The following is a 20,389-nucleotide window of genomic DNA, read 5'->3' as shown; positions in this document are numbered from 1 at the left end:
TCAAGGATAACGACTACATTCTTTTTTTTCCCAGTGCTATAAAACAGAACCTGCATCTTTATGAATGCCAGGCAAGTACTTTATCCCATTACTACATTCTTAAAAGATAAAAATACTGAATTTCAATGCATTAAATAAATTTCCTATAGTTAATAGAGAATTCAGCACTTCATGAAGGTCTGGCTCAAAGTTCAGTGTGGTTCCATCCAGCCCAATTTGCTGCTGCTGCTGCCGCCAGTAAGATGCCTCAAAGCAAAATGAATAAATTACTTACCCTGCCCTGCCCTCAATAACTTATAGTCTAGTGAGAGAGGAGAGACAACACTTAAACTCCAACAACTTACACACAACACCTATAACACAACAGAGAAGATGAAAAGTTTAAGGTGATCTAAGAAAGCTGCAGATAGTGGCATGCGGTTTCAGAAAAGAGAACAGTATATCTGCTGGGAGGATCAGATAAGGACATCTTGGAGAAGCTGCCATCTGAGCCAGACTTCAAATGAGGATGGGTAGGATATAAACACTCAGAAGACTAGAAGAAGACTGGACATAGCCAAAAGAACTTGTTGTAGATCTTTCACAAGTACTAACTTATCTGATTTACATTCAATGTATAAAGTCCTAAAGTAAAGTAGGCTTGAAAGGAAAAAAAACAACATCTAATCTATTCCTTGCTATACTCTATTATGCAGACCCCTACCTGACAGATGTTAGGGGGTCAATTCGTATTTATAAAATTAACAAACCTGAAGTATATAGCATTTGAAAATTCCACAGGGAGCAGAGTTCTGAAAGTTGTTAAGACTATATACCTAAGTGTAAAATGTTACCAATATACACCTATATAAAGTATGAAAAATGAGTGATTTATAAAAGTCACTTAATACAATTGAAACCCTTGGCTTAGATTCCACTGAGGACCCATAAAAAGGGACTGGAGGCATGACTCAAACACACAGCTGAGTTCTATGCTCAGTACTGCAAAAAAAAAAAAAAAATATATATATATATATATATATATATATATATATATATATATATTAAATACTTCTAAGATCAGCTGGGTGCCTGCCGGTGGCTCATGCCTGTAATCCTAGCTACTCAGGAGGCTGAGATCTGAGGATCATGGTTCAAAGCCAGCCTGGGCAGGTAAGTCTATGAGACTCTTATCTCCAATTAACTACCAGAAAATTGAAAGTGGCAATATGGCTCAAAGCAGCAGAGCATTAGCCTTGAGTTGAAGAGCTCAGAGACAGCATCCAAGGCCCAGAGATCAATCCCCATGACCTACCAAAAAAAAAAAAATCTAAGATTTATAATAACAATAACATTTTTTTAGTATCTAAAAAAAAAAGGAATGAAAACCAAATCAGCTTTCCTATTCCCTGGCCTGGAAAAGTAGGTAGCAGAAGCCTCTAGGTCTATGCTCTACTCACACAAAAACGGAGCAGACTTCCCTTATGTAATGCAGGATCATTAGTCAGTATCCACATTGCTGCCTTGTTCCATTATGGGAACTGACTAGGGACAGACTCCAAAAAAATCCACACTTTATAAATCTAAAGGGAAAGTCAAGTGATGCGTTTCCTTTTATATGTATAGATATTCAGTTGTTATAACACGTGTTCATGCACAATCAACACTACAGATTGAGACCAGTGTGATATAGCAACACAAGCTGTGTAGGCTGTATAAGCTGCCAGGGTTGTGAACACTCACCTGTTTTTGTTTTTGTTTTTTTTGGTACTAAGGCTAGAAATCAGGGGCCTGTACCTGTCACTTGAGCCATACACCCCCAAGCCCCTTTTTGCTTCAGTTAGTTTTTGGATAGATTTTTGTGCTTTTTGCTTGAACCTGGGCTTGGACTATAATCTTCATCTCCACCTTCTATTTATAGATATGTTCCATCATGCCTGGCTCAACAATCTTAAAAGAAAATAATACAGCTCCCCTGGAGCTGTATTATTCCCCTGTACTTCAATTGTACTTACAGGCTCTCACAACTAAACAAGCTACAGTTCTGTGGTCTGAATTAAAGCAAAATGAAAAGAGACAATACAGCTACTATTGATAGTAAATGTCATTCTACCTCAAGCCAAATAAATATATAAGAAAATCTGTCCTTTTGTGGTGAAGGTAGAAGATCTGATATATTAGTGGAAAGAATGCAGAATTAAAGGATTTGAAAGACACACTTCTTCTCACTCCTCGTGCACACACACACACACATACTCTTTAGGTAATCATGTTCACTCCTCCCAAGTTTCAGCTAACATTACAGCAGTAACACCCAGCCCCCTTTCAGGTACCACTGCAACCACTTATAGTCTAGAGACTTCTGGAGTAGCACATCCAGCTTAAACTATTCTTCCAGAATTCAAAATCTTAAATCAAGCTTCCATTCAGACATCTCTACCTAACTGTCCCCAAAAGCACCTTAATCTGACATGTCTAAAACAGAACTCTTCCTATTCACTAACCCCACACTCCCACTCCCACCCCACTGTCCTCGTCTAACTGCCAGCAATCTCATAATTGGCCAAACTAATAATCTGGAAACCACTAGGCAATAGAGTAACCATAAATAAGAGTGGTCTTTAAAAAAAATCAGAGAGATTGTGTTATCAAACTTTCTAAGCCTCAGTTTTCTATATAATGTAGAGAATGAAACACAACATCCAGAGGATTAGAGGAGAAATAAATGAAGAAATCCAAGGACAAGTACTTGGCAGTTCTGGAAGATAGTAAAAATTCCATAAAAATTAAGTTACCTTTTCCTTTACTCCCCACATCCAGTCATCAAAATCCATGGCTCTATTTTTTAATTTTATTAATTTACTTTATTGTTATTATAGAGGTGATATACAGAGGTACTACAATTACATGAGTCAGGTAATGAGCATATTTCCTTTGATACAATGTCTTTTATTTCCTCATTCTTTTCCACCCCATCTCTACCCCCGAGTTCACTTTCATCAACGTCCAGTGAGATCCACTGCTGCATTTTTCCCTTGAGTTCTGTGCTCTCCTCTCCTCTCAAGCCTATCAAAAATATACTCTAGAATACACCATATAAGATAAAGGAGACAGAATCTTCAAAAACTAAAAAAAAAAAAAAAAAAAAAACAAAGGCGGGGGGAAGAAGTCTTGTTTTCGAGAGTTCATTTCAGTATGTATATTATTTTCTATAAATATGAAGAGCCACTTAGGCAATGTGCCTTTTGTGTTTATCTCCTAAAATCCTCTTTTGGTCTCACAATGTGTGAATATCTATAATCCCTAACTTTATCATATCCCAGTGCATTTTAGATCTAATTTCTACGTATCAAAGAGAACATGTGCCATGACTCTATTTTGCATCTCATACAAATAGATGCCCCTTGCCACTATTTTGACATTAAAAAAAAAGTTACCAAGACTTTGCCTAGGTTACTACATTACAAAAACTTCCCAGCTAGTGTCCTTTATTTTCAATAATACATCTTTTCTTCATCCATTCTTCATATTATAGCCAGTGATCTGTCTCAAATGCAAATATGATTAAGTTTTTGGGTTTTTTGGTAGGTCACAGGACCTTGAAATCAGGGCCTGGGTGGTGTCCCTAAGCTCCTTTTGCTCAAGGCTAGCACTCTGCCACTTTGAGCCACAGTTCCACTCCTGATTTCTGGTGGTTCACTGGAGATGACAGTCTCACGGACTTTCCTGCCTAGGCTGGCTTTGGATCCTGATCCTCAGATTTCAGCCTCTGGAGTAGCTAGGATTACAGGCATGAGCTACCAGTGCCCAGCTTAAGATATTCTTTTACTGTTAATTCAGAGTACTGAGAATTCAGAGTAAAGTCCAAATAAGAGTTCCCATGATCTCATTTTGTTTCCTAAGCCCCTGTTCCATATTAATTCTTACCTTTTTTTTTTTTTTTTTTTTTTGGCCAGTCCTGGGGCTTGGACTCAGGGCCTGAGCACTGTCCCTGACTTCCTTTTTGCTCAAGGCTAGCACTCCGCCACTTGAGCCACAGCACCACTTCTGGCTGTTTTCTGTATATGTGGTGCTGGGGAATCGAACCCAGGGCCTCATGTATATGAGGCAAGCTCTCTCACCACTAGGCCATATCCCCAGCCCCTCCATATTAATTCTTATTGTACCTTTCCCTAAAGAAATCCAGGACCTACTTGCAGAAAGAGCCATGTTTTCTCACACTTCTAAGCCTTCATAATGTTATCTGCTCTACTGAGTGGCAATCTGCCCCATCTCTAAAACTCTACTATCCTTTAATCCTCAGCTAAGACATCACCTCCCTAAGAAGCACTTCCAGTATGTGCTCCTATGACAATGTGCATTTGTCTCTACCACATCAGAGGTTTAAAATAATTAGTTTACAGTCAACAGGCAATTTGCCATCCTAGGACAGAGATCTTGTCCTGCCTTTGTAATCACAGTAATCTAAATGTAGTAGACACTAAAATAGAGTAAGTTAGTAAGGGTCTTTGGATTGGATGAATGGGTAAATAGAATGAATGAATGTATGCATGTTTATAAATGAGCCCTCATCTATCATTTCTAATTGGTAACACTTCAGCACAAGTCTGGCTATCTGTACTTTTTGTCAATCATCTGTTGCCCTTATTTTCTAATTTTTGCCTGTCTGCTTTTGGAAATCCTTAGAAATATTGTCATCTTCTTAGGAACAAATCACATTGATATAAAGGCTGTCAAATGGACTGCCATGGGGAAAATAATCTTTTCTATTAGAACATGTAATATTAATTTAAAAACAACAATCTTATAAAGCTATGCTTTACACCGTTAGTTTGTTGCTTTTTTTTTTTTTCTTTGAGCCAGGGTTTTGCTTGTACCACCGGGCCCATCTCAACTTGCTGCTTCTTTTGAACCTTAAAATAATGCTTTGAGGTATGTTACTCATATGTTGATTGTTTTTATTATTTTACTTTCGGCAGTATCAGGGCTTCAACTCAGGGCCTTAGGGCTCAGCTGGAGCTCTACCACTTGAGCCATGCCTCCAGCTTGATTCCCATTTTAGAATGAAGAAATTACCATTAACTCAAGTTAAAAATCTTGCCAGAGGGCAACTGATGCAGTGGAGAACCTAGGCCTTGGTACAAATACTATGAAGTTGCGCCCTTCCTACCATTCCACATGCTTTTAAAGCAATTAAGTGACCATGTGGTTCATCAGAGCATCTGACCTTGGTTGTTTCCTGAACACAGCACTGTGGGGTCAAAGTTTCTTTATTATCTCTTTAGTTACATTACTGTGAGCAGCTTTATATTTCCCAACTTTCAATTCTCTCTATAAATTATTGTTTCCAATCACATTGAAAAAAGAAATCATTTATTTTCAGGAAAAGTTACACATATTTATTCCAAATAATTTCCCCCCTGGACTGGGAATATGGCCTAGTGGCAAGAGTGCTTGCCTCATATACATGAAACCCAGAGTTCGGTTCCCCAGCACCACATATATAGAAAATGGCCATAAGTGGTGCTGTGGTTCAAGTGGCAGAGTGCTAGCCTTGAGCAAAAAGAAGCCAGGGACAGTGCTCAGGCCCTGAGTTCAAGCCCCAGGACTGGCGGAAAAAAAAGGAAGATACATGGTCCAGGAAACTATAGTTGTATCAGTTTTCTTAGAAATTATTTAATTCAGTTATATTCAAGTACTGGCCAATATATTAGATTTTTCTTTGTAAATGTTGTAGCTGTGGGTTCTCTATTATACAAAATAAATGACTCTTCCCTGAGAATTGTGAAAAAGTGAAAGTAGACTGGAAGTAGTTTAGTTTCAAGGGATAAGTGAATTGTCCCAATGGAAAGAGGATTAAAAAAAAAAAAAAAAGACATTCCAGAGCAAAGCAAAAGCAAAATGGACAAAAAGTGGTAGAAGCAGGTTATATACAGAAAGGCTAGTTCATACAGAGCATGGAGTATTATGGAAAATAAGGCTGGATGAGCGAACTTAGTCAGATAATGAAAAGTAGTGAAAGCTGGGCAGTATTTAGATTTGATGTTGTGATAAACTGCAGAACCCTGTCAAGGGGTTTGTCAAGGAAAATGGTTTACAAGTACTATGGGATAAACTGGATAGGATTTGAAAAGAAGTGAAAAAGTATTAAAGTCTGAAAGGTTAGGCTAATAGTTATTACTCACATAGCCATAAAATAAAAAGGCCACCACAAATATAAAGATATTTGTAATGTTCGGTGTCTAACCAACTAATGAAGTTAATGTTAAATAAGAATGATCAATTAACCTAAAAATAATTCCCTTTAGGCAAATAAGTGGCCATTATCTGAATTAAATACTGTGCGAAATATAAGAAGGATGAGCCAGGTGCTGGTGGCTCATGCCTGTAATCCTAGCTACTCAGGAGGCTGAGATCTGAGGATCAAAGTTTGAAGCCAGCCCAGAAAAGTCCAGGAAGCCAGTCCAGGAAGGTCTGTGAGACTCTTATCTCCAGTTAATCAGAGAAAAAGCCAGAAGTAGAGCTGTGGCTCAAGTGGTAGAGAACTAGCCTTGAGCAAAAGGAGCACAGGGACAGTGCCCAAGCCCTGAGTTCAAGCCCCAAGACTGGCCAAAAAAAAAGGATGAAACAGCTTTCCTGCTTTAAGAGAATCTAGCAAGAGAGACAAAGTTATCTTCTATTGAATCAGTTTCTTCATTAGAAGTGCTTCTAGAAATCATCTCAGAAAAACACCATCTGGTGACAGGTCCTTTCAAATGTTCTGGACAATTCATTGGGGAGTGTCTGATCAAGCACCTTTAGCAATGGAAAACCTGAGATTTTTGAGACAGCCCATTCCATTCAGACAGCTCAAAGTATTAAAAAGCTCTTCCTTATATGGAGGGAAATCTGCCTCCCTGCAACTTCCACCCACTGATCTCAGTTCTGCCCTTGGAGGTCATATAAAACAAGTAAGTGTGAGTTAAAAGGAGAACAAGTATAACTGTGTGGTACTGACCGAAAGCACAACAGCATTCAGAGAAGGGAGATAAGGATGACTGCAGCTGCCTTTAGAGAATGCTGACATTATAGGCAAGCATAGGTTCTAGCATGTTCTAGTTATGGCAAAAAGATGAAGTCACTTTTGGATATACTGAGTGTGAAGAGAAGACAAAGCTTTTTAAATGAAAATAGCCAGTAGTATTCAGAAACAAAGCCTGGGAAAGGATCAAGACCAGAGATAATGTTCACAAGTCATTGGCAAAGAAATGTCATGAAGTCATCATGAGAATAAAAGGACAGATTTTGTGGTTTGAAACGTGCGTGTGTGTGTGTCTCATTCTCATCATTCTATCTCTTTTTTAGTTAAAAATATTTTCTGCCAGGAACCCATAGATGATGCCTATAGCAAAAAAGCCAGAAGTGGAGGCATAGCTCAAGTGGCAGTCTCAGTCTTGAGCAAGAAAGCCCAGTAAGAGCTCAAAGCTCTGAGTTCAAGCCCCAGTAATAGCACAAAGAAGAAACCATTTTGGAGGTGCTAGGTCTCAAACTCAAGCCTTAAACTGTACCCCTGAGCTGTAGTCCTAACCCTTCATCTCATCATTCAACAACTCAATCCAAATCCCTCTTCCCTATTCAAGGAGTTCATTTCAAAGTTTTGTTTTGGGTTGTTTTTTTTGCCAGTCCTGGGACTTGGACTGAGGGCCTGAGCACTGTCCCTGGCTTCTTTTTGCTCAAGGCTAGCACTCTACCTCTTGAGGTACAGCGCCACTTCTGGCTTTTTCTGTTTATGTAGTACTGAGGTGTCGAACCCAGGGCTTGGTGCATACTAGGCAAGCACTCTACTGCTAAGCCACATTCCCAGCCCCTCATTCTAAAGTTAATGGAACTGGGTTATCCTTTCAACTCTCATCACACATCAACAGTGGTAAGACATTCCTACCTAAGCAGAAATTTATTATAATTTAAAAGTTTTCTTTGTTTCATAGTTACTCTTCTAAGTCATCACAAGAAAATTGCTAAGAAAGCACCATGTATATCAGCCTATATACTGTGATCTGCTCTAAAATGCTTCTCTTGGATTTGACTTTGTAATCCTGTTCCTGAGATTTTTATCCTAAGAGAATAAAACCTTGTGTGGGAAACTTATTGACATGAAGTTCACTACAATGTTAGACATCTACCTATTTTCAGCTTTATATATCTTACACTCCTAATTATGGGAGAGTAAATGCACTATGGAAGCAGACTTAGAACACAAAATGTAGAATACGTGTCATTTGGGGATAGGGTTTTTAAAAAAAGAATTTTCCCCTTTGGGAGGAAAGGGGAATGAAAAAGAAAATTTCCCATTTTCCAAACTTTAATATAAAAAATTACTCAATGAAAGAAAAAAAATTTAAGGCAAAAAACATCTCTACTGGGACATCTCTTCCAAGCCATCAATAGCTATCTATTAGTTCCATTCCTAACAATATAGAAATTCTCATTACTAGGCTCTAACATGTCACATAGCAAAAACTTAAAACATGCTAACAGGAAATACATGTTGGCTGGCTTAACCCAAAAACCGTTAAGAATATACATCACAGCTAGGTGCCAGTAGCTCAATTGTGTAATCCTAGCAACTACAGAGGCTGAAATCTAAGGATTGCGGTTTGTAGCCAGTCTGGGCAGGAAAGCCGGAAGTGGAGCTGCAGCTCAAATGGTAGAGTGCTAGCCTGGAGCAAAAAAGCTCAAGCACCTAAGCCCTGAGCTCAAGCCCCAAGACACACAGACACACACAACAGATAATACTTTGCCCCAGTAAACACAAACACACACACACACACACACACACACACACAGAATAGGTATTACTTCGTCCCAGTAAAGACGTCATCTAAATCTAACCCAAATCAGAAGCCACTGTTCTTCCATAAGCATTTGGTTTCACTGATAAAACCAATGACATTTAGTGTCTAAGTCACTGCCACCTGAGATTTAGATTAAAAGAGAAAGAAAGACCTATCTTCTAGGGAGGAAAGGAATCCAACACAATACCTGTGCTGTCTCCAGTTCCTTGCTGACACAGTCCTCAATTTGAAACTCCAAGAGTGAGTAAAGTGAATAATGTACAAGCTGAAGTCAGACTTGGGAACAAGCTATTTGAACAGTCTAGGGCAAGCAAATAACTTTTTATGACTGTAAGAGTTCCCTCTTCCCTAACTTGAAAAGAATATTAGGAAGGCTAACTGCAATGAAAATTCTCCATGCTTTATACTGTATAAGCAACAACTACACCAACTGATTTTAGCCTGGATAGTTGATTCAATAGAACAGCATTATCTACTCTCATATGTAAAGATAGAATCAAGGATGACAACTAGAAGTATGAAATGATCTGTAATTACAAGTCTATAATTACCTTAAATATAGCAATTTTAGTGGCCTCTGAAGGAAAATACAAAAACAAAAATAGCAAGCCCACTCATTCCTTCCATTAAAGATTTCAAGGATTTTTCCAGCCAAATGGAAAAATTTAGCACAACATGTCTGGTAATACAAGACAAACACTATAGCTAAGAAATATTTTGGGGCTTTGATTTCAGCTTTTTATTTTTTTTTTAGGTTTACACAATGGTATATCAAGAAGTTTCATAATGAAGTTATGTAACTGCAATTAAAGACAATGAAACTACAGCAATTTTATTAGCTAAAATAAACTACATGAACTATAATAAGCTCTATAAAACTTAAAAATAAGTAATACTCATCTACTAAAAATAAACAGGTTAAATGCAGGCAATAGACATGGACAGAACAGAAATTTACATACCCGCAATGTGGGGAGAGAGAAATCTGCTTATGAGGTGTCAACTAACACAAAGCTTGCTTCTATGCCAACCACTGGAATTTCTACATTAAGATCACATCTGAAATTTGACCATGCATGAATATAATTATCACAATGAAAACACTATGTACAATTAATTTTTGCTAACAAAAAATTTAAGCAAGAGTTGGAGTGGGGAATAAGAATAATTAAATGTGATCAAAGTACATTATATGAATTATGGAAATAGCGCAATGCTCCTTTGTAAAATACAAACCACTGAGAAAGTTTAGTGGTGGGTGAAAGAGAAATCCTTTAAGGATGCCAAAGGAATTTCTTGACAGCACAGTAATTTCTTGCTGCCCCAATAAAAACTGATTCCCTCACTGCAGGGTAACTGAGTGCTTAAGCATGCATTGTGCTCAGATAATGCAGCTAGGCAAGTACAATAATAGCTACTTCTTCTTGGTAGGTCATGGTTCTAGAACACAAAGCTTGGGTGCTGTTCCTGAGCTTTTTTTTTTGCTCAAGGCTAGTGCTCTACCACTTGGAGCCACAGTACCACTTTCAGTTTTCTGGTGGTTAATTGGAGACAAGAGTCTCATGGGGACTCTTCTGCCCAGGCTGGCTTCAAACCACAATCCTCAGATCTCAGCTTCCTGAGTAGGATTCCAGGCATGAGCTACTGGCTCCCAGCATAGCTATACTATTTCTAATAGTAGTTCTCCAAGGGGGCAATTTTGTCCTCCAGGAAACATTTGGCGATGTCTTAAGATATTTTTGGTTGTCACAATTGAGGAAGTCACAATTAAAGTAAGGATACTACCAGCAATGAATGGAGTACAGGCTAGGGATGTTGCTATATATCCTACAATGCACAGGCAATCCAAAGTGAAGAATTATCTGGCCCAAGATGACAAGTGTACCAAGATTGAAAAACTATGTCCTAATAAGGAAAAATAGAAGTGCAAATGAGACAAATAAAATGATATTTTAAATTAGAAAGTCAACATGGACTACCTAATCAAAAAAGGTTCTTTTTAAAGAACTAAAAATTCATCTTGCTATGGGAACCTAAGTATTGGTATGGAAGAGAGGGTAGTAGTAAGTAAAGAAACATGATATTTTAAAAGAATAATCAGGGGCTGGGAATATGGCCTACTGGTACAGTGCTCGCTTCATACACATGAAGCCCTGGGTTCAATTCCTCAGCACCACATTAAACAGAAAAAGCCAGAAGTGGAGCTGTGGTAGAGTGCTAGCCTTGAGGAAAAAGAAGCCAGGGACAGTGCTCAGGCCCTGAGTTCAAGCCCCAGGACTGGCCAAAAAAAGAAAAGAATAACCACTAAGACTGGGTAAAATACAATCTAAGAATCCTCAGATTTCAAATGGCAGCATTAAATTTCTAATGAAAGGTCCAACTTCCAAAGACACTTTGTGCATTTTGTTTTTCAAGCAAAACAAATTTTGGACTCAGTGCCTCACAGAAAACAGAAAGGAGGAAGTCACTTTTTAAAGGCTTGCTCTCTGGCTACAAAAATAATTGTAACTAAACAAATGTATGTATAACCAAGAAAATGGGTAAAAAGGAAAGGTGACCTCTAAAGATGGAAACAAAACATTTTGCAAATTCAATAGCCAACTTCCCTAAAGAAAAGAAAAACAAAAAACAATCTTACAATACCAGCAATTTCTTTGTTTTGGTTTGTATGGCAGGCTGTGTTTACAAAATCCTTTCACTGCTCCCATTTTATTTAAACTCTTCTGAGGTATCAATTATGCCCACCTGATTGATGAAGTATTCCTGTAGAAAGTGGGAAATACCCACAGAAAATTCTTTAGGCTGGGCCTACAGCAACTCAACTAGCAAACTGTCAACAACAGAATGAAATCTAAGTTATCAAAAGTACTTAAAAACCTGGCAGAGTCTTTTGCAAGGAATCAGTGACTCACATCCTAGCTACTCAGGAGGCTGAGATCTAAAGATCATGGTTCAAAGGCAGAGAAGTCTGTTTTTTGAGACTTTTCTCTAACCACTGGGAGCAGAGCTGTGACTCAAGTGGTATAGCACTAGCCTTGAGCAGAAAATCTCAGGGACAGAGGCCGGGAATATGGCTTAACGGTAGAGTGCTTGCCTTGCATGCATGAAGAAGCCCTCGGTTCAATCCTCATAAACAGAAAAGACCAGAGAGAAGCCAGGGACAGTGCTCAGGCCCTGAGTCCAAGCCCCAAGACTGGTGCATGAGCATACACGCATACACATGCATACACACACACACACACACACACAAAAAAAAAAAAAAAAAAAAAAAAAAACAACCGGGCAAAGCAGTTGTTTCTGCCAAACTTCAGGCTCCAGTAATTCACTGAACAATATAGGCCCTCTTGCTTTCATATCTCCTCTGTTTACTCTAGCCAGAACAACCTTATTAGACATCTATGCCATGTAGTACAAACGCCTCAAACAAAGCATGTCCAAAATCCATTTTCTAATGTCATCTCCCCAAATTACTTCTCCCTAGGCCAAGAAAGGAGGTGACCATCTAGACTACTTTTTTGCTGTTGTTTTCTTGGGTGCTGGGGATTGAAACCAGAGCCGTATGTATACTAAGCAAGTGCTCTACAGCTGAGCTACAACATCAACCTTACTTCTTCATTCCCATAAATAACCAGTTCCTTGGATACTATCTTTTGTTTTTGTTGGTCATGAGGTTTGAACTCAAAGCCTGGTCAGTGTCCCTGAGCTCTTTTGCTCAAGGCTAGGTAGGGCTCCACCACTTTGAGCCAAAGTACCACTTCTGGTTTTCTGGTGATTAATTGAATATAAAGCGTCTCACCGACTTTCCTGTCCAGGCTGGCTTTGAAGTTGGACCTTTAGACAGCCTCCTGAGTAGCTAGGATTACAGGCATGAGCCTCTAGCACCTGGCTCACTGGATACCATCTCCTTAGCATTACTCAAACACAATTCCTCCTGGCTATTTCCACTTCCTCTTAGTTCAAACCATGACTATGCAATAGCTTTCCAACTTGCAAACATAGGTCTATTTCTCACTATATCTCCCATAGATCCCAGGATAAAAACCCAAATTCCTTAGTAGTCCTTAAATCTCTCCATAGTAAACACTTTTTACCACTTCTCCAAGTATTACTGGAGTTCCAGACACTATTAACTAGTTATATAGTCTTTCACATGTCTAAATCTCTATAACACTGTACAGGTAGACCTCTTTGTCTGGAAATCCCTTTCCTAGATTTAGTAGGTAAATAAATATTGGAAGACTTGGCTTCCCATTTCTGCCTGGAAGCCTGGCTCAGGTATTTCTCATCAGTGCTCTCAGCCTTGTGCTCACACAAGTACACACTGTAAGCCATCTCTGGTTTGCTTCTCTATTCTCTCCCATATTGTAAACTCCTGGAGAACAAGTCTATTCTTAAAAGACTTAAGTGCTTCCTTTAGTAAATGTGTCACACATTTTAAGGCCCAATAAAAGCTTGGGAAAGTGATAAATGTGCTAGTCCACCTCCAACTCTGATTTGCACTTTGCAATCCTTATTAAAGAGCTACAAATGGCACAATTCTGATGTCCAGCACTAAGTAATTTTCTCAGCCCTTTTTCATCCAACTTACTCTATTCATCCTTCAAATTTTTTCCAAAGCCCTTGTTACATACTTTCACAGTAGCCTGTTCTTCCCCTAACTCTCATCAGTTACAGTTTTGGTTTTTATTTTTTTTTGTAATACTCCAGATTGAATCCAGGGTCTTGAATATGCTAGACAAGCACTCTACCACTTGCCCTCAGCCTATATAATTACTTCTTAAAAGTCTCTGCAAACACTGTTAACTCCATGAGGGCAAGGTCTAGATTGTTTTGTTTCCCGGCTGCATTCCCTGATTCTGCCAGAATGCTGGCACGGAATACACTCGGTTATACACTGAATTTAATTCTGTGAGGTGAGCAGAGTTCACTTAAAAGATGACCAAAATGAAGCGTAAAGGAATTAAATAAAAAAAAAAATCATTGCCACATAGCAATAGGGCCGGTCCTAACCTGAACCATCTGATTTCAAGTCCAGATATACACAACATCGCCAATAAAATTACCTTGGTTTTTCAGAGTAAAAGCAGTAGACTAGAAATAAGGGGAGGCTATCTGAATATCTGGACTGCCTGCTTTATTTAAAAACAAAACAAAACAGCAACAAGAAACTCTCTAAGTGTTCCAAACAGAGGAACTGTAAACGTTCCATAGAGCAAGCGGATTGCTTTAACCTGCAGCTGCCTGGCCAGAAAACTATCCCTCAAGTTAGAGGCGCTGCAAGGAAATGAACGAAGGAAGTATCTGAGATTGTCATTTAAGGGATTGGGACAATGATTGCCATTCGTTTCCCCCCCAAGATTATCCTCTTCTGGAACAATGTACCCATCCGTGTAATGGGAGCGAGACCAAGGATAGCTTAGACTCCAAAGGTCTCCGAGGTTTCTTTCCATCAGGGCACAGTAGGAATCAGGCCTCCAGTACGGCTGATGGACAGGGAAGTTAAATCGAGCCAAGGGCCTCCCTGGACCGCTGGGCTTGGCTGATCACCCCGGCCCCACCTCAAGAGACCGCACCCAAGAGTCTGGGTCGGCCTGAGGACCCCAACCCGCCCCTCGACCCCCCACAGCAGGGCACATCACATGCAAGTAGGCCAAGAAGGCTGTGATCAATGCCAAGAGCCCGTGGGGCCCGGAGGCGACACTGGGATCGCCGCACCCCCTCACCTTAAGAGTTGTGCCTCACCTCGGGTCTGCGACCAGCGGCTCTCCACTTCCGGCAAGAACCGCCCAGCAATCTCCGCGCGACCCACTTCCGGGCCCTCCCTGGGCGCGGTACCCCCCCACCGGAAATGAGCCGAGGGGTTGGACAAGCTGGCTAGACTTAAGACTCCGGGAGAAAGTCCGGCCGCTGAGATCCTGACTCCACCCCAACTCCCCACACCTTGGAGACTTGAGGCTGGCTCAAAGGTCACCCGAGAAAATGATGTACCGCCTAGGCTAGAGCGCTCCCCGGAGGGGCGTGTCCAAGGGAAGGTCCCGCCCCTCTGCGGGACGTACCCAACCGAAATCGCCCCCTGAGGCCAGCAGCAAAGAGGAGCCGGAACCACCGGCTAAGCTCCGCCTCCTCCTGGAAAGCGGGCAGATAAGTGGCTGATGCTCCTGTCAGTTTGATCCCTGCAAAGGCCAGTGCATGTTCACTGGCAGGGTCTGGGTTTGGCTTGGTGGGGGGCGGGAGTCTCTGAGGGCGGAGAGTCCGCGTCGAGGTAATCTCCGCCTCTCCCGGGCGTGCACGCTTCGGTGGCTCCGCCTGCAAGGTGCAGGGCGGTAGTGGGTGGCCCGCGTGGGGAGAGGACTCGCGGGGTCTGGACGCCGGAGGCCGGCCGCCGAGGTGGCCGTGGGCCCCTCCCGGAGCGTGTGGGCGTGCCCGGCTCGCTGGGCCCCCCGGGGCTGGAAAGGTGGAGAAAGTGCTCCACTCTCGCCCCACTTCCTGTTTGCTCAGCGCGCTTTGTGACCATAGATGGTCAGGTCAGGGACCGCGCGGAAGCCTCCGCTGGGCCGCTTCCGCGTCTTCCCTCCCTCCCCCCCCCGACCTCCCCCTCCCCCAGGGCGCGCGGGGTGTGGTCCCGGAGGAACGAGACCTACGCTCCGAGGTGGGCTCCGGGCGTAGCTTCTGAAACACGGCTGCTGAAGTCCCTTCGCCCGGAGCTAGGTTCGCCCACTAGGCTGCGGATCAGTCCTGGGTGTGATCGGTGGCCGCAGCCCGCAGGGGAGACCTTACGTCCTTGCTCCTTAGGCTGCAGCAACCACATCTTTGTTTCGTCAGGACTGACTCTTTCCAACTGGTCATTATCTTCCCACAATGATTTATTTCTAGAAAAAGACTGGCATGTGCTACAAATTCTTGTCCCTGTCCACTTCCCTCCCTCCCCCTGACTGTGACAGCTCAGTGTTCGAGCTGAATGCAGGCGTTATATGCCAGAGTCAATCATCCAAAGGCAGTTCTTATAATAGCTACCATTACAAGCCAAGCTTGTACTGAGCGCCCAAGCGCATTTTCATTTAATACTAAAAGCCGCCCTGCGGTAGGTACCATTACAGCCTCGGGGTTTCAAGTAAGGAAGCTGAGCCAGGGTCACAAAGTAACTGCTGGAACTTTGAAAGGAACACACTTCAAACCCCACGAACTTAATTAAACCCTGTAATAGACCATTCTGGAATCAATTTGAGGCAGAATGGTCCAATGCCTTTGGCCCTGAAGACAAGCTGGGTTCTATTCCTGACTTGGGTCAGACTTTGGTCAAGTCAAATGAGAAAACTTACTTGGCCTTTTGCCAGTTACATGACTTCCGGTATCTTTAATAGAAAAAATGAATCTCATCCGGGCGCTGGTGCCTAGCTACACAAGAGTCTGAGATCTGAGGATTTAAGTTCGAAAACAGTCCTGGCAGGAAAGTCGGTGAGACTCTTATCTCCAATAACTACTCAGAAGTGGTGGTGCTGTGGCTCTAGAGAGTTGAGCGGGAGAAGCTCAGGGACAGTGTCCAGGCCCTGAGTTCAAGCCCCAGGACCAGGACCAAAAAAAAAAAAAAAAAGCGTTTAAAGATAAAAATAAATTTTTAAAAAGAAAAAATAATATAAGTATGGTACACAAATCACTGAATATTTTAAATATTTACATCTTAAAAATACTCTCACACACATGTGCATACATATAACTTTGGACACAAAAAAAAATTAAATGATTCTGGAACCTGGTGGCTCACACCTGTAATCCTAGCTACTTAGGCTAAGGTCTGAGGATTACAGTTCAAAGCCAGTCCAGGCAAGAAAGTCCATGAGACTCTTATCTCCAGTTAACCACCAGAAAACTGGAAGTGATGCTTTGGCTCAAAGTGGTAGAGTGCTAGCCTTGAGCAAAAGAGCTTAGGAACAGGACCTAGGACTTAGGTCCCAAGTTCAAGCCCCTTAATACCACCACCAACAACAACAAGAAATAAAATGAGTGTATATGAAACGCGAAACCAATAATCGGTCACCTTGATGCCGTAATTTTAGGCTTAATAATTAATCTTTTTAGGGTTTGTTTTTTTGAGGAGGGGTTATTCTAAGGCTTGAACTCAAAGCTTCCTTCTTGCCACTCTTTGTGCCACCCTCCCCTCCCCACACACACCCTACCCCAACCTTCAACTAGTTCTTCTAAATCTCTTTCTGGAGTACTGTGGAGAAATGCATAGAGCATACATGCATCCTAGAGAAAAGGTTGGGGGAGAAACGGGGAGGGAGAGGAGGAGGAGGAAGGAAGGAAGGAGAAAGAAAAGGGGCTGGGAATATGACCTAGTGGTAAAGTGGTCGCCTCGTATACATGAAGCCCTGAGTTCGATTCCTCAGCACCATATATATGTAGAAAAGGCCAGAAATGATGCTGTGGCTCAAGTGGTAGAGTGCTAGCCTTGAGCAAAAAGAAGCCAGGGACAGTGCTCAGGCCCTGAGTCCAAGCCCCAGGACTGGAAACAAAACAACAATAACGAAAGAGAAGGAGGAAAAGCAAGATGGAAACTAGTTTCCTTACCTATAAAATGGGGAGGATAATTCATGGGGTTTTGATAAGAAACAGAAACAATAACCTATGTGAAGTCACTTTGTAAAAGAACTATAAAGTGTATACACATAAGTCAGCCCTTTTCCCTAATGTTCTTCTTATCTTTTAAGGAGTCTAGGCACCCACACTTGTTAACTCCAGTTGGAGATAGTGTGCGGACAGCAGCTGTCACTTTTCTTCATTCATTTATCTACATACTGAAAGAAATTGTGTGCTTCCTATGTTACAGGCACTATGCTGTTGTATATTGGGCACAACTAGGGTTACAGCAACTGACAAGGAACATCCTGTTAATACCTTCATGGAATATACAACCTATTTTGGGAACAGGTATAACCATCTGAGGTAGTTGCAGATGTTCTGACTTCTGGCTTCCAGCTATTTTCTTCCTCACTGGTCTTGCCCTGTTCCCAGTACCTAGTACCTCAGCTATAGTGAACTTTAATCTAGCATGTGTTCAGTAAGTGCCTTGAGTTCAGAAGACTCATTTCCTGGGCTGAGATGGATGGGTAAAACATGTAGAGAGGGCTGGGAATGTGGCTTAGTGGTAGAGTACTTGCCTAGCATGCATGAAGCCCTGGGTTTGATTCCTCAGTACCACATACACAGAAAAAGCCAGAAGTGATGTGCTAGCTTTGAGTAAAAGAATCTCAGGGACAGTGCCCAGGCCCTGAGTTCAAGCCCCAGGCCTGGCAAAAAAAAATGTAGAGAATGAATAAATAGTAATTGATATGGGAATCTGTGCCAAGCTGAGATGAGAGGCTTCTATAGGAGAGGAATAGGAGATAAGGCTGAGTCTTTTACTCATATTTCAACATGAATTTTGGAAGAGACACAAACATTCAAACTGTAGCACTTAGGGTACAGATCTAGTTAGAAGGATCATATTCAAATCACCAACTTTGCAGTGATCCTCTTCTTAGCATCATCATTCTTTTCATAAAAATAGTGTTTTCTGACCTAGGTGCTGATAGCTCATACTTGAAATCCTAGCTATTGAGGATGATGAAATCTGAGGATCATTGAAGCCATGAAAAGTTCGTGCGACTCTTATCTCCAACTAGCCACCAAAATGCCAGAAGTGGAGCTGTGACTCAAATGGTAGAACACCAACTTTGAGTGAAAAAGCTGAAACAGCACCCAGACACGGAGTTCAAGCCCCAGTACTAGTACAAACAAGCAACAATAACAACAAAAACAGTCTCAGGTATTTTGTAGCAAGAAGGGCTAAGAAATCAGCCATACGTTCTTATTCAATACTTCTTTTCATTCTTAGCATATATCACAATCCTAGTTATTTGTGCAATTATCTTTTTTTTTTTCCTTTTGGTCATGAGGCTTGAACTCGGGTTTTCTGGTGGTTAATTGGAATCTCACAGACTTTCCTGCCTGGGCAGGCTTTGAACCAGGATCCTCAGATCTTAGCCTCCTGAGTTGCTAGGATTACAAGTGTGAACCACCAGCTCCCAGCATGCAATTATCTTTAATGTCCTTCTCCCTTATAAGTTCCTTTCTCCTTGTGAATCCTTATGTATCTGGCACAAAAGTAACACTTGATTAATATCTGCAGGAAAAAATGGACTAAATGAAAGTGTGAGAGAGGTCAAGGTAGCTCTGAGACTTGGAATGTGGATGATGGAAGGTGACAGGAGCTCTGGATCCAAGTTTAGGGACTTTATGAGTCTCAGACCTCAAAATCCAGTCTGGGAAGAAAAGAGGAGAAAGGAATGCAGTTAATCAGTTTACAAGCGAGAAATGCAACAGAGAGGCCATTGATTTTCACATATGCCCCCTGTTCATTTATATCATTACCTTCTTTTTGGGGGGTGGAAGGAGACTGGATTTCAGCACATTCCAAACCTGCAGAATCAGTTTGTCTTAGAGGGTGCTACCCAAGTTTCCCCTGTATCTTTCAGGGTTTCAGACACCAAAGTCTGGCAGTTCATCTGGAGCATTTCCCAGCCTGGCTGAGAGCACTGCGTGCATCTGTGCAGATTGGCTCAGAGCCTGTCTGCATTTGGGCAGATCCAATATCCCCTACCAGAAGGAGCTGATGACAGACAACATCTAGGAGAGCCTGCCTTTCTTCCCTTCCTTAGGTAGGAATCTAGGCTCCAACCTCAGCTAGAAAGCCTGGTCCCAAACTTACAAGTTGTCAAAAGAAATAGCAACAATATAGTGTGTTGGTTAAGAACTGGCTCTGAGGGCACCCTGACCTGAAAAGAATCCCAACTCTGCTCCGTACTAACTGTAGTATTATCCTCATTTAACCTCAAAGAAGGAAATTAATACCCATCATGAATGGTTGACATGAGTTGAAAAATAGAGATTTATTTAAAAACCAACTCACAGAAAACAATGAGTTATAACAATTATCTTCATCCCTGAGATGAAGACCACTCGAAGTAAAATAAATCTCATGTGTCAAAATACAACATGGTATCACTCTTGTCTCCATCATCAGAAAATTTCCCTAGAATCCATGTTTATTAATTTTTTTAATCTTTATTTTTGTTATTCATTGTGGAGCTTGAACTCAAGGCCTGGGCTCTGTTCTTGACCTTTTTTTCTCAAGGCTAGTGTTCTACCACTTTGAGCCACAGCTTCACTTCATTTTTCCATGATTATTTGGAGATAAGAGTCTCATAGACTTTCTTGCCTAGGCTGGCATTGAGCTGTGATCCTCATATCTCAGCCTCCTAAGTAGCTAGGATTATGGACGTGAGCCACCAACATCTGGCCCTAAAATTTATTTTTATTTTTTGGCCAGTCCTGGAGCTTGGACTCAGGGTCTGAGCACCGTCCCTGGCTTCTTTTAGCTCAAGGCTAGCACTCTGCCACTTCAGCCACAGCGCCACCTCTGGCGGTTTTCTATATATGTGGTACTGGGGAATTCAACCCAGGGTTCCATGTATACAAGGCAAACACTCTTGCCACTAGGCCATATTCCCACTTCTGGCTGTTTTCTATATATGTGA

The 20,389-nt window shown here is 41.5% G+C and overlaps 1 protein-coding gene across 4 annotated transcripts in view; it reads right to left on the bottom strand.

Annotated features, from left to right (window-relative positions):
* Cap1 (cyclase associated actin cytoskeleton regulatory protein 1) overlaps nucleotides 1-14,821 on the bottom strand; it is a 30,350-nt gene extending 15,529 nt beyond the window's left edge. For 2 of the 4 annotated variants that reach the window (XR_007211577.1, XM_048350986.1), the window contains exon 1: nucleotides 14,556-14,821. The gene's annotated coding sequence lies outside the window, so the exon portion shown is untranslated. Of the gene's footprint in view, nucleotides 1-14,536 lie in introns of all 4 variants that reach the window. The other 2 variants (XM_048350985.1, XM_048350984.1) reach the window with 2 other exon arrangements.
* Nucleotides 14,822-20,389: the final 5,568 nt, after the last annotated feature.

The sequence above is a fragment of the Perognathus longimembris genome, chromosome 7 (assembly GCF_023159225.1).
Source record: "Perognathus longimembris pacificus isolate PPM17 chromosome 7, ASM2315922v1, whole genome shotgun sequence".
Classification (NCBI taxonomy): domain Eukaryota; kingdom Metazoa; phylum Chordata; class Mammalia; order Rodentia; family Heteromyidae; genus Perognathus; species Perognathus longimembris.
This window is presented reverse-complemented; position numbering and strand designations above follow the sequence as displayed.